Source organism: Tursiops truncatus, chromosome 2 (assembly GCF_011762595.2).
Source record: "Tursiops truncatus isolate mTurTru1 chromosome 2, mTurTru1.mat.Y, whole genome shotgun sequence".
Lineage (NCBI taxonomy): Eukaryota > Metazoa > Chordata > Mammalia > Artiodactyla > Delphinidae > Tursiops > Tursiops truncatus.
The window spans coordinates 73,248,738-73,268,845 of record NC_047035.1 but is presented as its reverse complement, the minus strand read 5'-3'; the positions used below and the strand labels follow the sequence as shown (position 1 = coordinate 73,268,845).

Sequence of the window (20,108 nt, the reverse complement as noted above, 5' to 3'; positions counted from 1 at the left end):
TTCCCACTTAGAGAATTCCCTTTAGCATTTGTTGTAGTGGTGGTTTGGTGGTGCTGAATTCTCTTGGCTTGTGTGTAAAGCTTTTGATTTCTCCATCAAATCTGAATGAGATCCTTGCTGGGTAGAGTAATCTTGGTTGTAGATTCTTCCCTTTCATCAATTTAAATATATCATGCCACTCCCTTCTGGCTTGTACAGTTTCTGCTGAGAAATCAGCTGTTAACCTTATGGGAATTCCCTTATATGTTATTTTTCATTTTCCCTTGTTGCTTTCAATAACTTCTCTTTGTCTTTAATTTTTTGTCAACTTGATTACTATGTGTCTCAGCATGTTTCTCCTTGGGCTTATCCTGCCTGGGGATCCCTGCACTTCCTGGACTTGGGTGGCTATTTCCTTTCCCATGTTAGGGAAGTTTTCGGCTATAATCTCTTCAAATATTTTCTCGGGTCCTTTCTCTCTCTCTTCTTCTCTGGGACCCCTATAATGCAAGTGTTGTTGTGTTTAATGTTGTCCCAGAGGTCTCTTAGGCTATCTTCATTTCTTTTCATTCTTTTTTCTTTATTCTGTTCTGTGGCAGTGAATTCCACCATTCTGTCTTCCAGGTCACTTATCCGTTCTTCTGCCTCAGTTATTCTGCTATTGATTCCTTCTAGTGTTTTTTTCATTTCAGTTATTATATTGTTCATCTCTGTTTGTTTGTTCTTTAATTCTTCTAGGTCTTTGTTAAACATTTCTTGCATCTTCTCGATCTTTGTCTCCATTCTTTTCCCAAGGTCCTGGATCATGTTCACTATCATTATTCTGGATTCTTTTTCTGGAAGGTTGCCTATTTCCACTTCATTTAATTGTTTTTCTGGAGTTTTATCTTGTTCCTTCATCTGGTACATAGTCCTCTGCCTTTTCATCTTGTCTATCTGTGAATGTGGTTTTCCTTCCACAGGCTGCAGGATTGTAGTTCTTCTTGCTTCTGCTGTCTGCCCTGTGGTGGATGAGGCTACCTAAGAAGCTTGTGCAAGTTTGCTGATGGGAGAGACTGGTGTGGGTAGAGCTGGGTGTTGCTTTGGTGTGCAGAGCTCAGTAAAAGAAAGCATCATATTATTGTAGCTAACTAAAGAATAGCCTAGAAGGGTAATGACATCAGTGGTGGGACTTTAGTACCTTCTGCAGCCACAGGCTCTACCATACATAGGTCTACCTCGCTAGGATATGCATTTTCCTTACATTTTCTATATTACACTTAGATCCTATTTATAAAGGTAGCTAGAAAATTCTTGGTCTTGGAACATAGCTTTGGATGAGAAACAATCAAAAAGTATCTAAAGGGAGCCCCCTTGGGTCTTGGTGCTTTGGAAGGGTGGCCCGCTCACTCACACATAATGCAAAATCAGGCTCACCTTCCTTTTGACCTTCCTCTCCCATCTTCCCCTGTGGCCCTTTGATTGTAGAAGGAAGCATCTTCCCTGCTTTGACCTCCGCCCTGTGTCCAGATCTTGCTTTGAGCTGGCTGCCAGCCAGTCCTGTCAAGTTACCCCAGGTGATGCTTCAGGAGCCTGGAGTTGAATCCCTGCTTCTAACTAGCAGTGTGTCTTGGACGCACATCTTAACCTCTCCCAGCAGTAGTACCTCCATTTGTAAGACCTCCTGACTTGCTTAACTGCCAGCACTGTCATTTGACTAGACTTGATGATGAATAGTTTTCCTTGTGTGGAAAAACTCTAATAGAATGGGCATTTGAAAGGATCGTGAGACCCTTTGGGTAGTGTGGGTAAGCACGTGTGCTAACCTGCAATCCTGAAATATTAATCTCTGCACTGTCTGTAATTTACTATATGTCTAGACCCTTCTCCCAGTTAGAACATTCAAATGGAAAGAGAAAGAAATTGTTAATATCCATTTTTGTTTGACTTCCAAACTAGGTTCTTAAGAATTAAGAGGAAAGGCCTTGAGGGGCGCAGAGCATAGTATACGCCATCACAGAGTTTAATAAGAGATGGAGGGTGAGGCTGAGAGCCATGCCTTTCTCTCCAGGACAGAGTATGAGGGTCATTTGGGGTGGGGAGAGTGCAGGAATCCGAAGGTAATCCTGGACACAGCTGTGTAGGCAGCCAGAGGCTATATTAAGTAGCTGACTGAGGTGAGGGGCCCCATGAATGAAAGCAGTTACTACAGAAGAGCATGACACAGCCTGCTGCCCTGCTCACTGCCTGTGGCTCATCCAGCAGATGGACACCCACTGGGATCCTAGATGTGGCCAAGCCTCCATCCAAACTGTCCTGTGTGGGACATCTCTCACCCTTGTCATCATTCCAGGATCCTAGTAAGCTCCTCCTTCATGAAATAGAGCAAGGGATTGAAGCCAAATCTGGCCTCTGTACCCTGACACCAAATTAAATCTTGGAGACAGAGTTTTGGCTGACGTAGAAAAGAATACTGCTTTGCCAGGCAAAGGGGACCACAGCAGACTAACACCCTCAAAACTGTGTGTCCTGCCCTGGAGGGGATAGTGAGGAGTTTTATAGTAATGGTTCAAAGAGGGCGTGATCAGCTCGTGGACATTCTTCTGATTGGTTGGTGGTGAGGTAAGTGGGAGTCAGCATCATCAACCTTCTGGTTCCAACCAGTTTGAGGTCTGTATGCTCCTGGGCGGCATACAGTTAACTTCCTGTATCTGCAAAACAGCTCAAATACATTGTTATGTATATTTCTTGAGGAGGAACCAGGACCCTGCCCCAAGGTTGCGCTATTGTTCCCCCCCCCCCCCACTGTTTGTTCCTTATCTCTGCATCCCCTCCCTTCCCTGATTAACAATTGTTTGAACCTGCTCTGTTGGAACTCAGGAAAGGTCATGGAGTTCTGAAAGAAGCCTCTTTCCTATAATCAAGAAAAAGGGGTACACAGAAAGACTTTTGTGCCCAGGAGCTCCACAGGGTCCTGCTTGGTTTCAGGACCTTGAATAGTGAAGAAAAAAAATTCTGAGGCTTGTGTGGGGCTGGGTTGTGGGGAAAAGACGCCTTATTACACATTGTCTGTGATCAATTATGATGATTGGCTGTTGGGTGAGGAGGGTGATGGAGTTTGAAGGAATCCAATATATAGCGTCCTTTCCCCCAGCATTTGGAGCATAATCCAGGTAGCTTGAGAGACAGACAAATAGTTGAATTTGCAACTTGGGGAGCCAGAAATATGTGAGGCTTTGAGTAAGTAGCTTTAGGCCTTAGGTGAAATAAATATGGGTCACATGATTTTATTTTATTCTTTTTGCTTTGCGGGTTTGTAGGGCTTTGTTGTGACACATGGCTGGTTTTTACAGTTATGTGATTTTCTTTTGACTAGTGGGGTTGGACTGGTAGCTTAAGGCTTTAGATTTTAGTAAGCATAGTCCAGTGGGATTTTGACCTAGCAGTTAATGGCAACTTTATCCACAAGCAAGTAGCTGGTTTTAAACACGCAGGGCGGCGAGTGCTCAGCCTCACAAACATGCTAGAGCTGCACTGGCTTCAGTAAACACAAGCAGCTGAGGCAAGGTTTTGATTAGAGGGAAAAGAAAAAGGTTTCATAGTGAATGAAAGAATTTTTGTTGTTGCTTGGCTGTAAATCTACAATCCAGCTTTAAAAAGCAAAGGAAGTGGGGCTTCCCTGGTGGCGCAGTGGTTGGGAGTCAGCCTGCCGATGCAGGGGACGCGGGTTCGTGCCTCGGTCCCGGAAAATCCCACATGCCGCGGAGCGGCTGGGCCCGTGAGCCGTGGCCACTAAGCCTGCGCGTCCGGAGCCTGTGCTCCGCGGCGGGAGAGGCCACAGCAGTGAGAGGCCCGCCTACCGCAAAAAAAAAAAAAAAAAAGCAAAGAAAGCTACATTTCATGTGTCCTAAAAGCCATTTATGTGTGAGGATCTCACTTTAAAATGATGTGCCAGGTATAAATAGGCAGGGCTAGATCAGCTACACAGCTTCTGGTCCTTTGAAAACTCAACAGGACTATAACCAGAGATAGAGATGGACATTATATATTATATGATAATGTGGTCATTTCACCAAGAGGACACACCTGTTCTAAATGGATATGACCCTAATAACGGGAGATTCGCACTCTGAAGTCCTAGCTCTCCCCACAGGATGTGGGAGGGGATTCTCTATAGGGATCTCGTCAGCGGAGAGGGCAGGGGGCGGAGTTCTCCCAAGTCCGTGCAGGTGTGCTCCTCACGGCTCCAGACTGAGGTGCCGCGTGCAGTGTCTCTGCACACGGCCCGCTGCCGCCATCTTGAATTGACGAGTCGGGCGCAGTACTTCTGTGCACGGGCCGCAGAGCTGAGTTGTCCTGCGCGGCGGTTTTGCGTGAGGAGCTCTGGTCAGAGGCCTCTCTGCCTGCAGCAACCTGTGAGCAAGTGAAACGAGATGAAGCACACGGGAAAAATAAAAGGTTAGACTTTATTTTACTACTCAGATTCTATTTTTGTTTCCCAGGAATTGTTAATGAGCTTTGTTGGTGACATAAGCTTTTGAAATAAGAATTCGGTTTCTTTCATAGGTATACGTTGTTTATCATTTTAGGTTATCTATTTCTTTGTGACTAAACTGGTAATTTGAGTCTTAAATCGCCTGTTCATTTAAGCTGTAGAATTTGACATAGGTTGTTTATTATTTTCCTTTATTATCCTTTGAATATCTGGAGTGATACCCTTTTTGGTTCTTGATATTGGTCATTTGTATTTTCTCTCTAGTTTTCTTGGTAAGTCTGAGTAGAGGTTTATTTATTTTATAGATCTTTCAAGGGATTATTGTATTGGTTTCCTACTGCCGCTGTAATAAATTACCACTAATGTAGTTTAAAACAACACAACTTTATTACCTTAGAGTTCTGGGAGTCAGAAGTTACAAATCAGCCCCGCTGAGCCGAGGTCACAGTACTGGCAGGGCCAGTTCCTTCTGCGGGTTCTGAGGGGAACACCCATTTTCTTGCCTTTTTTAGTTTCTAGAGGCCACCTGCATTCCTTGACCCAGGCTCCCTTCTTGCATCTTTCAACTTCTTGCTTCTACTATCACATCTCTAACTCTGAGCCTTCTGTCCTCCCTAATAAGGATGCTTGTGATTCCACTGGGCCCAGCCAGATGATCAGGATAATCTCTCTGGTTCAAGATCTTTAAGTAATCACACCTGCAAAATTCCTTTTACCAGCTAAAGTAATGTAGCCCCAGGTTCCAGAGATTAGGGCATGGACATCTTCAGAGGACCATTATACAGCCTATTACAATCAGCTCTTGATTTCATTGCTTTTCTCAACTGTACGTCCATTTCCTAGTTTACTGATTTCCAATGTTATCTCTATTATTTCCTTCCTTCTTTTTGCTTTAGATTAACTTACTCTTTTTCTAGTTTCTTAAGGTGTAAGTTTAGATTTTTTATTTGAAATATTTTTTCTTTTAGATGAGAAACATTTAATGCTCTACATTTCCCTCTAAACACTGCTTTAGGTACATCTCAAAAATTTTGATATGTTGTGGTTTCATTTTTATTCAGTTCAAAACATTAATTTTGGGGTGAAGTCTTCTTTGACCCCCACAAGAAGTGTAGCTTCTTTGCTTTTTAAAGTCTTGGATTGTAGATTTGCAGCTAAGCAACAGCAACAACAACAATTGTTTCATCCGTGTACTTAAAATCTGTGACCTAGGGCTGAAAATATGTCTTCACAAGAGATAGTGGATACTAAGTAACTGGGCGGAACCCTCATTCATTTCAGCAGTGGGATGCTAGCAACACAGGGCTCCAAGGCAAATGGAAATTAAGATGTTTTCAGTATGTTAGATTGTAAATAAAATAAGACCTAGTGGCTGGCACTGCCACCATTGCGGGTTTTAAAACTTTGTTAGAAGGGAACCAGGTCTCAAATTCCACCCTCTAATGGCTGAGAAAATATGCATAAAAGGCCTTCCTATCCACATGGTGAAATGGTGCCGTAAAGGTCATGTTCTTCCAACAAAGACACAGAATGACCAGCCTCCTGGCAAAGCTGCAGTCAAGAATTCTGTCCCATTTCTACTTCCCTCTCTCAGATATCACTGAGTCTCTGCTATGGTCTTTGGCAATAATAAATAGAGGGTCTGGGAATATGATTTTGTCTGGGATAGCCGCTAAGTGCTAAGGGTTGAAGTGTTTTCTAAAACAAGGGGATGTGAGACAGGTTCTTTGATAATCTTTAGTGTTCTCTTTGGTCTCCTCAAAAGTGAGGCACATATGGGTGCAGTTGAACTTTTAAGATCCTAAGAGAACTACACCTATTCCAGTGGAAGAGAACTCAACTGCAGCTGCTAAAAGAACCACAGTCCTGCATAGGGATATCCTCTGGATAGAGTCAGAAGAATAAGAAATAGGAGGATAGAATTTGGGACTTTAGTTTCTTTTGGCTTTTAACACAAAGGAAAGATAATTTGATTTTAGACTTTAATATTCAAGGAATTTAATTTTGGACGTATAATGTCAACCTGGGAAATCCATGGTAAGAGAAGGTTTATACTCAAATTTGGAAAATTTTTATTGTCATTTTATTGGAGTATCTTAATATCTAATGAGCTCTTTTGGGTAACGTGGCTGGACTTAATTTTGGGTGGGAAATGGAATGTGGAGTGCATGCAGCTAGTATGGCTTGGGGTTTTAAAATTTATGTTATCACCCACTGCATAGATTTCTAGGGACATAAATCATCACTGTGCATTAACAGTGCCATGAAAGAATAGTGGTCAATATTGAGAGAGAAACCTCATGAACTGAGAGCTACACTATTCCAAGAGACTGCTGATTCCTCCCCCTGAATGGAGTGCCACACCTCTGCTAGACCACAGAATTAGAGGTTAAACCCAATGGGTTAAGAAAGAAAAAAAAGCTGAGGAATGATAGGAGGAAACACTCCTTTCTCTTGATTCCGTTGCTTGTTCAAGGTTGAGAACCATTGCATTAGAGCGGTGATTCATTACCTGGGAACTTGTTATAAATGCAGATTCTCTGGCCTCACCCAGCCCCGCTGAATCAGAAACTCTTAAGTGAGCCCAGTGATGTGTGTTTATAACAAGCCCTCCAGGTGATTCTGATACATGCTCAAGTTTGTGAACCACAGCAGTGAAGTAATTCTGCTGGTCTCTTGCTACCTTCTTGCCTGTTCCTAGTGGGTGAGGGGAAGGTGGGAATGACCTATCAGATTAATACATTTGAGAGAACAAAGTGGGCATATGAGGTGCTTCTGGTACTTCTTTCTTTAGACCCTTCTGGTTCTCTTTCTTTGGAAACTGCCTTTGTATGGAGAATATGCTGTTTTGGCCTATTCTCCCCACTATGTGGGAAGACTGAAGAGCAGGCACTGCCCCCAATCAGAGAGGCTTGAAGCCTGGGAAGTTTAATTTAGGCAACAGTAAGAAGTCCGTTTGCCTTTCATGCCCAAGCCAGGTGCCCAAGGACTGTATCATGAATATCATTTCTGTCTGTCTGACTCCTGTGTTTGTGTTTATCTCTCAGTTGTTTCTGAACTTGGGCAGTGAAGAGGGATAATACTTATTAGGTCCCCTCAGTTCTAACCTATGGGGGAGGTGTGGCATATTTGCCATCCTTGAATTAGGCTAATTGAGATGTTTTGAACCCTGTTAAGCATCCTGCTCTGTGAAGGTGCTTGGGTGTGTGGATACGGAATGGGAAGCAAACAGAAATCACTGTGTTCTGTCAGCATTCCTAAAACAGTCCACTGCCATGAATTCCTATGTTGAAAAAGAGTCAAGAAGAATACTATTCACATTATAGACTGGAGGCTGTCCATTAGAAATTAGTCAAGAGCAAGAAGGGACGAAAACTCAAGTTCATTATGTTGTCTGCTAGACCCAGATGTGCATTCAAAAGTAGTGACTCATGTCACCTTGTGGATTCTCTATGAAATATATATGGAATATACTACTGTCCATTCATGATCACAGGTAATCAAGAGTCAGTCAAACTTGGGAGAGATCTAAAATGTAAGACATTTCCAAAATTGGATAGAAACAAGCAGCTGGAAACTTCTTCAACCTGATTGCCATGTTTTATGATTCCAAACATGTAAATTTCCCCTTCTATGACAGTATTTTGTGATTAACTATGCAATTTTTTTTCTTTTTATAGTCTCTGGGTATCTAAGATTAAATTAGTTACATGTCAATAAACTCTATATTTTTACTATTTCAACAAAACTGTGCTACTTCCTAGTGTTGAAGTTCAGATGAGGACACAGCCTCAGGGAGGAAGATAAAATATCATGGCAGGGCTTCCCTGGTGGCGCAGTGGTTGAGAATCCGCCTGCCAATGCAGGGGACACGGGTTCGAGCCCTGGTCTGGGAAGATCCCACATGCCACGGAGCAACTAGGTCCGTGAGCCACAATTACTGAGCCTGCACGTCTGGAGCTTGTGCTCTGCAACAAGAGAGGCCGCGACAGTGAGAGGCCTGCGCACCGCGGTGAGGAGGGGCCCCCGCTCGCCGCAACTAGAGAAAGCCCTCGCACAGAAACGAAGACCCAACACTGCCAAAAATAACTAAATAACTAAATAACTAAAATTTAAAAAAATATATATCATGGCAGTTAAGTGCAGGATTTTGTGTCTCACTGAATCTTTTCTCAGGGGCTTGGTCCCCTAACTTTTTTGCTAAAGTAATATTTGTTCAGAATCAGGCATTATAGGGGATTCCCTCGTGGTCCAGTGGTTAGGACTCGGTGCTTTCACTACCGTGGCCCAGGTTCAATCCCTGGTTTGGGAACTAAAATCCCACAAGCTGCACGGGGAGGCCAAAAAAAAAAAAAAAAATCAGGCGTTCTAGTTATCAACATGCAGAACCTAGAAATATAACTAATCTTGCATAATTGCCCACCAGGATTCTGTGTAAGTAGGCCCAGCACTGAGGCCCACCTTCAGGATGGATTAAATTAAGTAAGAAGTCCAAAAGTGATGGCGAGACCCATCAAGATTGACACCTAGAGAGAAAATCTGATCAGAAGTTTACTGCAGTTTGTCCTTGGCTTGGTAACATGTTATGCTGATTGTGCTCCAAAACTTCATTTATTGTCAGTTGTTCAGAACTTAACAAGCTTGAAAGTTTTCTTATTTACAGAGATTAGGGCCCCTGTCTGGTACACATTTAATCCATAATTTTTTAAAAATTTATTTATTTATTTTTGGCTGTGTTGGGTCTTCGTTGCTGCGTGCGTACTTTCTCTAGTTGCGGTGAGCGGGAGCTACTCTTCATTGCAGTGCTGGCTTCTCATTGCTGTGGCTTCTCTTGTCATAGAGCACAGGCCCTAGAGTGTGCAGGCTTCAGTAGTTGTGGCACGGTGGGCTCAGTAGTTGTGGCTTGTGGGCTCTAGAGCGCAGGCTCAGTAGTTGTGGCGCACGGGCTTAGTTTCTCTGTGGCACGTGGGATCTTCCCGGACCAGGGCTTGAACCCGTGTTGCCTGCATTGGCAGGTGGATTCTTAACCACTGAGCCACCAGGGAAATCCCTTAATCCGTAATTTGAATGCACATTTGTTACAATGAAATACTATACATTTGTAGTAAAAGTAGTGTTTTTATTGTAGCACCAGTAATTCAGCCCCCCCCAAAAGAAATAATAAATATAAAATAGCTGTTATTTATTTTGGATGTTTTAGAGGATAAAGGGATAGAAGAATAATTTTGATAAGATTCCAAACAGGATTTCTGTGTACTTCCAAGTGTTCTAGAATTTGACAACACTGATACCTTCAGGGTAGTTTTCTTTTACCTAAAGTTTCTAGGGATCTTTAAGTAATTGCTTTTGTTTTTTGAAGACAAAGAGCCTTTTAAGAGGGGAAAAAATGTCTCCCTAAGGTAACCAGGCCCGAGTTGAAAGAGAGAGCAGAAGAAGGGGTTATGTTAAAGTGTGTGTGTGTGTTGATGTGAAAAATAGAGGTGCTTAGGTAGAATTAACTGAGTCTGAAAGCAGGAGGGTCTAAAGAAATGCGAGGCTGGTAGCATGGGCAGTCCCGCGGAGGCTATTTATTTATTTATTTTTTAAAATATTTATTTATTTATTTGGTTGTGCCGGGTCCTGGTTGTGGCAGGTGGGCTCCTTTAGTTGCGGCAGGTGGGCTCCTTAGTTGCGGCATGCATGTGGGATCTAGTTCCCTGACCAGGGATTGAACCTGGGTCCCCTGCATTGGGAGCGCAGAGTCTTAGCCACTGCTCCACCAAGGAAGTCCCTGATGAACATTCGGTTGAATGAGGTAGATACATAATTTATTAAATTGCCTCTAGGTGTTCGTCTAGAACTGTATCACTTCATTTTTTTTGTTTTTAATATCTTTATTGGAGTATAATTGCTTTACAATGGTGTGTTAGTTTCTGCTGTATAACAAAGCTATACATACACATATATCCCCTTATCTCCTCCCTCTTGCGTCTCTCTCCCACCCTCCCTATCCCACCCCTCTAGGTGGTCACAAAGCACCAAGCTGATCTCCATCACTTCTTGATTTGCAGGGCAACTCAGGCAGTCTCCGGGCAGCTGGGTGGTCGGTGCCTTGCAGACATCCATTTGTGCATATGGGAGCTCATACGGTGAATGTTCATCACTAGGAGGATGCAGTCAGATTGATTTGCATATCAGCTAGACCTGCTAAGTTTTGGGCATGCCATTTCTTTGTGCCCTTGGTTAATATTTGGAGGCAAATCAGAAGCTTCTAGATCCTTGTGCCTTGGAGCCACCACTGAATTCTTGGTCTGTATCAATTTCCCCCTCTCTGTATGGGCTCAGCCAGCATCTCCATGTAAGGGCGGTGAAAGCACCAAGGGGAAGGACTCCTGCGTTTTTACACATTACTCATGAATTTTCAAGTGTGCCTGTCGGCCGTTGATAGTGGCAGCTTGCTTAGACCTCCTGCAGGATAATGGTCTTGGACATGGTTGCTGGAGAGGCAGCAAATGAACTGAACTCCTTGTCCACATGTCAGATCAAAAGCGAGCGGCCAGGGCTGTGCCAGGTCTAATTCACGGAAATGGCCCCAAGGCAATGAATGCAAATGTAAACCTGGCTGCTCTCTGAAAGGAAAGGCATTCCTGATCTGTTCTGTGACAACAGCTGCTGCAGAGCAAATTGTCCTGGAGCTGAAAAACAATTTGAGAAACGGCAGATACCTAGGGGTCAGTGCTCACGTAGGAGCTCTCTGTCGTAGCAGAGTGTCAGAGGACCTCAGCTGAGAGGAGACCAGAACTACTGTAGGATTCATTGCTGAATTGCAGAGAGATAAGTATGAAATGCATATTTTTTTAGGGGTTCATAATTAGCAATCAAATTCCTCTTGTAAACAGAACATTGCATTCCTCTTTGCAATGTTTAAGTGCCTTTTGATAACAAAGTCTTATAGAGTGGGTTCATTCTGAGTCACTCTTGCAAATGAGTTTCCTGAGACTTTCAGAGGAAAGCCCTGAATCCAGCTGAAAGAGGGACAATCACATTTAAATGGAAAATCTGATCCTCCTGTCTGATAGCATCTGGCATTTCCAATTTGGCTTACTTATTTGCAAATTAAACTTTACAGAAATCTCTTGGAGAAACTCAGTGATAAGCTTTTATTCTTTTCCTGTGAGTATCAGCAGTGGTAAAAGGCCTTATCCCAAAATTCATAAAGAGGAGCTGTCCTGATTAATAACGTTAAGTACTCACAAATCCCCAGACAAGTTCAGGAAGTTTTGTGATAAACACAAACATATAAATACAGAGTGCCTTTTGCTGCATTCTGGTTCTAATCTGCTCTACTGGAGTCAGGGCTCTGGGAAACCACTGTGCCATTTTTACGAAGGTAAAATTTTTAGCAGTTCCTTGGCATTTGGGGTTACCAATTATTCTGCTCTTTTTTCTTTTTCTTCTTTTCCTCTACCTTTTGTATTATTATTCTGCCTTCCTTTCTCCTTAGGAAGCAGGCCTCCAAAGCATTCCAGTGATGAGTTGCTAATTGATGGGACCTGTCCATTTGAGGATTATATTATCTTCTTCCTTTCCATAAAATCCCCTTAGGTTCCAAGTCATAGGCCTAGTGATAACTTCCCCACTGTCCTTTATGCCCTCTCAACGTCTCTGGCATCTAGCTTTGTACAAAAGCTGACTCCCAAAATTGGCACAATCACTTTGTGAACCTGGAAGTATCTGCAACAGCTGATCATGTGCACATCCTTTGACCTGGCAGTTCTACCACTTGGCTTGTACCCGACAAAAATGGGTATACATGCACACAAAAGAAATGTACGTGAATACTCATACCAGCACTGTTCAGAATGGTAAAAAGCTGGAATCAACTAGTTTACCATCATAGGTAATTGATTTTAAAATGTGGTACATTTATAAATAAAATACAAAGATGAGGATGAACGAACTGCAACTAACAACATGAATTACCATCACAAAAATAATGTTGAGCAAAAGAAGCCAGACACAGGAGTATAGAGTGTGGGTGTACTTCAGAAATGGCAAAACTAATCTATGGTGTTAGAATAGTAGGGATGGGGTGTCAGATAGTGGCAGGAAGGAGACACTACTAGGGCTTCTGGTGTTCCAAGATGATCTGCTTCTGGATCTAAGTGCTGGCTATATTGTTGTGTTCATTTTGTGTACTTTTCCATTTGTATGTTATATTACAAAATATATATTTTTAAAGAAAAAAATTAAACACTGAAAATCACTCTGAGATACATTCATCTTTTTCCAAAAATAGAACCATTTCTGTACAAAACTTAACCAAACAGCAAGCTCAGTTCTACCACTGAACAAGCTACCCATGGCATTATCTTAGTAGTCATAGTTATTAGTGTCCGTGGTAAAGCTTTGCACCTAGCTAAAAGCATTTCTAGGGTTGGTGAGCATAATACCTACAGAAATTTGACAAATATTTGAGAGCCTATTGTGTACCAGGTGTTGTGTCAGTTACTGGGGTTAGAAAAATGGGTAAGACCCAGACCTACCCTCAGAGAACTCCTTGTCTACTCTATTTCTAGACTTCCCTAGTCTCCTACTTTGTTCCACCCAGGTCCCATCCCACACACTCTGCTGAGCCTACCATGTTTCTCCATCTTCCTCTCTTGTGTCCTGTGAATACATCAACTTTCCACTCATGGAGCCACACTGCAGCAGAGTTGAAACAGCTAGCGCACTGGGGCAGGAAGTCAGCTGAGAGCTGGATTTCAGGTATCGCTAGAATGTACCCCTCTCCACTCTGAGATGCATGAGTCTCAACCACCACAACCCCTGTTCAGCTACTCATTGCTAAAAGCTGATCCCTTGAAAACTCAGCTCTGATATTTGCAGCCCTGCATGGTGTATTAACCTTTCAGGCCACTATATGATCAGTTACCACACCAGAGTAATTTGAAGAATTATAACCAAGTGGCATCCAGCATCATCCAGAAGTTCTTACTAATAAAGTAAAAATTTCTCAGAAATACGCTTATTGTTTAGATACTGAGGTATATTCTAACTGTGGTTCCAAACCTGGGGCCCCTGGATCTCTAGGCAGGAAGAAAGGTCCTTAAATTATTTGTAGTAATGTTAAAAAGCCTCACAGAAATTGCCTTGTCATCAACAATAAGGTTTACAGGCTAGGTAAAAGGTAAAATTTTTGGTTTGATTAGAAATAAATAATCTTTGTATAGTGAACTTGGTTAATGCCTGTTGATCACAAGTTCTAATTGACAGTTTTTGATGACTATGATAAATGCAGATTGGTAAAGGAATTAATTATTGTTTAGCAGAATGAGTTTTCTTGAAAGATCAGTTTCAAAATGTGAGGTCCCTGAAGTTAATAAAATAGTAAATTGGCTTTGTGACTGTGAAAACTTTGGCAACTACTCATCTAGTTTAATGTCTTGCCCTTCTATAGGGCCAGCAGAGGGCGCTGGAATTAAATTATTCCCTAGAGCCATTGTTTCAAGAGCACTAGATAATTCAGGAGAGGCGGATTGGACCAGAGGAAGAGGCCCCTGCAGGATGGAGAGTGACCACACTGGGATGGCAAGTCCATTTCATGTAAGAGTGTTGAAGGAGTCGGAGATGTAACACACAACAAGGAAGGAACAGTTTTTTCATGGCAGCACTGTTTTTATCATGTTCTTTAATTGCTCACAATAGTTCAGAGGTAGTGTTTGTCCATTTAGGGCGTAGCACCATGGATAAGCCCACCTCTGACCTCCTGAAGTGTCACTGTCATCAAAAGCAGGTATGAACATGTTAAAACAGTGGAGTTGTCTTGACATTTCTGGGCTTGGTTCCTCCTCCTCCTCTCTCTACTCTTCCTCCAGGGAGGACCCTGGCAAAAGTATTCCAGGCATTAACATGTTGGAAAGGGAGGTTCTTTTTGGTCAGGGGGTATAAATCTCCCACTGCTTCCTGCCCAGAATGTATAAGGAAAATGCAACTTGCTCTGTCATCCTGAAGGAGGCTCTGCAGCAGGGAACACACACAGGACCGTCTGCACCCCATCATTTCATTTCCTCTGCAAGACTGATTATCTCCTTCTGGAGAAACTGAGCATGGGTCATCTTGTCTCACCGCTTGTTTTTATAACTACACATTCCACTGATCACTACTCTACAGATTCACATCGAGTTTCATTAAGGCATTTAACCTGCTTAATTATAAGAATTCTTGCACTCATCATTTCTTCACATTTTAAATGTTCCTGCAGTGCTCAAATTTGTTTACTCAAGCTGGGTACTTGACTTCCAAGCTAATTTTATATATTCAGACTTTTTCTTCTCTCTTTCTATTTTGAATAAGTGCTACACAATTGGATATGTAACCCTTGTGTTCTGAGTCCATGTAAGAGAAATAGAATGGGCAACGCCTTCTATGGCATCCCTAACAGCTCAGTCATCTTCCTCACGTTTGAATGCTTCTAATGATGGGGTTAGGAGAGGGTGCTGTAACTCACAAGGCAAGATTTCTGGTCATCTGATATTAAATAGAAATCTTTGAATTGTCCAACAATAGATCCCACTTCTGATCTTCTTCCTCTCAATTGTACTTCAGATCTTTGAAAAGCACTATCCAATTTTGCCTCTAATTTTCTCTTTCCTGAAGACTGAACATGTCTAAGATCTTTAATAATGTCTTATGTGACACGAGCTTCTTTTCTCTCCTTTGTCATCATGAACAAAAATTTTCAATTTGTCAGTATCTCTTAAACTCTGTCTGTATCCCTCTACCAGATAAGGAGATGACTAGATTTTTGAAGATTCAAGGAGCTTAGGCTGGCATGGAGGTGAGTCTGGGCTGATCATGGGGCTGCAGGATTTGCAGCAAAGAGAAAGGCAAAAGTCAACGACCTTATGCAAAGTTTGGATCCAAGGCCAAGCTGAAAATTCACGCACAGCATTTGAATCTAATGTAACTGGGCCAAGAAGCAGAAACCAGCTAAGAGGTGGGTTCAGAACAGAGTGCAAAGGGTCCCTGATAGCCCCTGTTGCATCACCCTGGGGTGAGGAAAGGACCTTATGTGCTTAAGTAGTTTCTATCATTGTATCCACATGGGTTTGACCACATCTCTTAGCTCCAACTGAGTGCATCTACTAAAGATACAACTAGTAGTTGCTGATGATTCCTTAGTGATGGACAGCTGGTGATAAAGGTTTGCTTTTTATGGTAAGATATTTTTTGAGCTCAGTAAAGATTTTGTGGCTTTTCTCTGTCACACAGGGGGGTGTGCCTGGTGGTTTTTCTGATACCACTTATGACATGAAATATGTGTTTTACTTCTATCAATACATTAATTCTTCAATTCTCTGACACCAACTTGCTGTCCAACAATTCAATACAATTTTGACACTATCCAGAGTTAGCAAAGACCCCACAGGTTGAGGGCTCAGTCCCACAGGACTACCCCCACTTTAGACATCAGTTGCACATGGGGTGCCAACTACCCACACTTCTGTCTGGATGAATACAGATTTGGAGGTTCCTGTGACCCACCCTCAAGATTGATAATTTGCTAGAATGACTCCTAGAACTCAGGAAAATAGTTTACTTAATGGTTGCCAGTTTATTATAAAGGATACAACTCAGGAACAGTCACATGGAAGAGATACATAGGGCAAGGTATGGCGAGGAGGGGCTCCAAGCTTCCATGCCCTCTCAGGGCATGCCACCCTCCCAGCACATCAGTGTGTTCACCAATCCTGAAGCTTTCTGAATCTCTTTGTTCAAGTGTTGTTATGACCCAATCTCCAGCCTCCTTCTCCTCCCCAGAGATTGAGGTGGGAGGGGGCTGGAAGTTCCCACACTCTAATCACTGTGTTTGGTCTTTCTGATGACTAGTCTTCATTTGGAAACTATCTAGGGACCTCCACTGTGAGTCATCTCATTAGTATAAACTCAGGAATAGTGGAAAGGAGCTCATTGTGAATGACAAACAACCCTCCTACCTATTACTCAGGAAATTTCAAGGGTTTAGGAGCTCTGTGCCAGGAACCAGGGACAAACATCAAATATATTTTTTATTACACCATAGGGGACAGCAAGGTGGCCTCTAATATTGATGTTCAAATTTCCCTTTGAGAATGAAATTAGACAAACCAAACATGTAATGAATTGTATTGGCTCCTAATCTCTAAGGAATAATCTGGGAATGTGTGATGGGTAGTTTTCAAGAACAACTGAGCTAGAAAAATATTAACCCAGGTCAGTCTCTTGAATATATGTCAGTTTTTGCTGGCCTAAAGCAGTAACCTTATCAATTTATATAAACAGACAGAAAAAAAAAAACGTGTCTTAAAAAGATTAGATGTAGTTATCCTATGAGATAGAAAAAGGTAAGGTACAGTTCATTCAGCACAGGCAGGGGAGAGAAATAACCTGGATCTACGAGAAGTGAGTATTTGAATTATCCTAGAGGTATTCTCCATTGTGGAGCAGGAATGACTCATCAGACCTTTGTATGTTTGGATGAAATATTTCTCACAATTCTCCATTTCTCTGTGGTCTGATTCTGTGGTTACCAACAAGGCACTGATTGTGATTCAGTTTTTTTAGGTTTCTTGATTGTAAGAAGGCACCATAGAACGTAGATATGGAGCATCTGGCCACTGGCAAGGGAGAGGTCAAATTGGAAAATTGTATCAATATTTTCATTTTCCTATATAGGTAGAAAAGTTATAGTTTGCTTGTCAGCCACATGCATGGCTTCAGTAACTGCTTACTCCCTAATCTATGACCTCTGGCTAGATCTCTCTTCATAGATGCACCTCATTGTCTAATACATCATCACTAAGTCACACCCACAACTTCAGCTCAACCTGTGCAAAACTGAACTCAACAAAACTTTCCCTACCCATCTCCTTGAATACCTCTACTTCAGTGAATTACCCCATCTGGTTGCCCAAGCCAGAAGCACGAGAGGCATCACAGGCCCCCACTGCACCCTGCCTCACCTTTTGGAATTAACTACCAAGTGCTGCCCATCCCATCTCATCTCCTCAGACCTGCCCCCTTCTTGACAGGATCACAGCATTAGCTCTGGTCTCATTGTCCAGGACCACCCAGGATCAGATTCAGGCAGGTCTCCTGTGTTCCATTCTGCCTCCTGCTGCCAGGATAATGCTGCTAAAATGTGAAGCAGCCCATGTCAGTTTTATACTTGAAATTCTTCAGTAGCTTTCAGGATTCCAGACTTCTAGCTTAGTGCTAGGGGCCCCCTTGAGATGCCATCTCAGTTCCCTCCCTCCCCCCCCGCAGAAGACATCCTGCGTTACAGTCTTCCTTGTAATTTCCCTGAATGCATCATGCAGTTCTGCACCTAGGCTACCTAATACAGATTGTTTCCTCTGCCTGCTATAGTCTCATCTTCCGAGCAGGCCCCTCCCTTGCTGTGTTCACAGCAATGCTCTTTCTCCAGAAAGCCTTCTCCACAGCCTCCCTTTAACCCACCTTCCTCAATTTTGAGAACCCTGATTTTTTTCCTCTAGTAACATTAGGGGATTATCTATGGCATATCCCATGCCATAAGGTACTGCAGTCTTGGTTACCCATCTTACACCCAAGATCTCTTACAGGGCAGGGATCTAACATGGTTAAATGAGTAAATACATGAGAACAATAGCTCTCATCAAATGTTTGAAGATATTTTATTTATTCAACATATTAGTGATTTATCATAAGACCCTGAGGAAGAAGTAAATACCAAGGAGCAAAAGTTACAGGGAGGCCAATTTTGGTTATTTTTAGAAATTTTTTGTTGCTAACAAATATAGCTCCCTTAAAATTAAATCAGCTGTTTATGAGATGGGGCGCTTCCTGTTACAGGAGAAGTTCAGGTAAAGGTTGGACTCCTTTGTGAGGCTGTTACTGGGGAGCTTCAAGCATCTGATGGGGACTGAACTTTGTGGTTGTCATTAGGCTGGTCACTAATGTTCTGCCTCTCCCACCACAGACACAGAGAACCACTTCCCACCCTCTTTGAAGTTAGGCACCAATGTGTGATTGGTTTTGGCCAAAGAAACGGGAGCAGAAGTGATGTGTGTCATTTCCAATCCGACTCCCACTACTTTAGTCATCATAGAAGCAATGCCGAGGTGATGCCTCTGTTAGCCTGAGGCCCTGAGTGACCCCTGGGAGCAGAGCCCCTCTGCTGGCCTGCATTAGACATGTAGAAGGAGTGAGAAATCAGTTTTGTTGTTTTAAGTCACTGAGATTTGGGGTTTATTTGTTCCCAGAGCATAACCTGCTCTCTTGACTGGTAATACTCCTATGGTCCCATCCAGGCCCATGAGTCTGTTGAGGGAAATAGAGGGGTTGAAGGGGTTCTGGGGAAGGCGATGGTATGTGAAGATCTCAGGGGAACGTTGTGGAGAGGAAGGTAAAGACAGCTTGTAGGTTCTCACAGCTTGGTCTTGGCCCAGGCCCGTGGGCTTATAAGGAAACTTTGCTGTTTCAGAAAAGTTATGATAAATCTCTTCATGAACTTGAGACTGATGGACCACATTCAGCAGGGCATCGCACGCCAGACAAAGGCCACTGGCTAGAGATGGATGAAGGTACAGCTTCCCACCTGGCCAAGTTGATTGGGAGGCTATGGGGCCAGTGAAGAGAGGGACTCTGCCTGGGGCTGAACTCCAAAGTGTGACTTGAGAACTAGTGTCAAGAGCCTGGGGGTGAGGACTCAGTTCTTGCCTTGGATGTTAACTGTGTGACTTTGGGCTGTGGCTTAGCCTGGCTGAGCCTTAGCTGCCTCATAAATAAAGGAGATTAGAAAAACTTGCCGTCTGCCTACAGGACTTTTACGGTGATCAGGAGATAATGTGCCTGGAAGTGCTTTGTAAATTGAAAATCACTAATCAGACATCAGAGACTGTCGCTCTTGTTCTTCCATTAATATTCTCAGCCTCTGCTTGCTTTGCCTGCTTTCCCTTCTTTTATACACCTTAGGTGATATTCTTCAGATACAAGGCAAAGATTGTAGTGGTAAGCTCTTCCGTTTAATAGTGCTTTCACGTATGCAGTCCTACCCTGCATACCCCATTACCAATCTTGCAGTAGAAATTTCTCTCTTGGTTTATTAAAACCCAAACCTCACAAAACATACATATTTTTAAAAACTTTTTTTTTTTTTTTTTTTTTTTGTGGTACACGGACCTCTCACTGTTGTGCCCTCTCCCGTTGCGGAGCACAGGCTCCGGATGCGCAGACTCAGCAGCCATGGCTCACGGGCCCAACCGCTCCGCGGCATGTGGGATCCTCCCAGACCGGGGCACGAACCCATGTCCCCTGCATTGGCAGACGGACTCCCAACCACTGCACCACCAGGGAAGCCCCTAAAAACATTTTTGATTGATGTTTACATTTTTAAAATTTATATTACATCCCTCCAAATCAGTACATCACGTTTAACAAAATGGCATGAAGAAGTCTTGAGTTCCAAATATAATCGGCAGAGCTCCAGAGTTCCGTGTTTTGGAAAGCACATGCAGTGTCAACACAGCCTTGCTGGGACCACGGGGCTGAATTACGAGTTATACAAAAACCGCCATGTGTCAGCAACCTTATTAATTGTTTGGTGATAGGAGAGCGTTGTTTTAAGCGTTTTCCATTCTAGCATGAGAGTACG

General features: G+C 42.9%; 1 long non-coding RNA gene across 1 annotated transcript in view; it reads left to right on the top strand.

Annotated features, from left to right (window-relative positions):
* Nucleotides 1-4,375: 4,375 nt before the first annotated feature.
* The window catches only part of LOC141277988 (uncharacterized), a 115,726-nt gene continuing 99,993 nt past the window's right edge, over nucleotides 4,376-20,108 (top strand). The window contains exon 1 of the long non-coding RNA XR_012330010.1: nucleotides 4,376-4,416. This is a non-coding gene — a long non-coding RNA (uncharacterized lncRNA). The remainder of the gene's footprint in view (nucleotides 4,417-20,108) is intronic.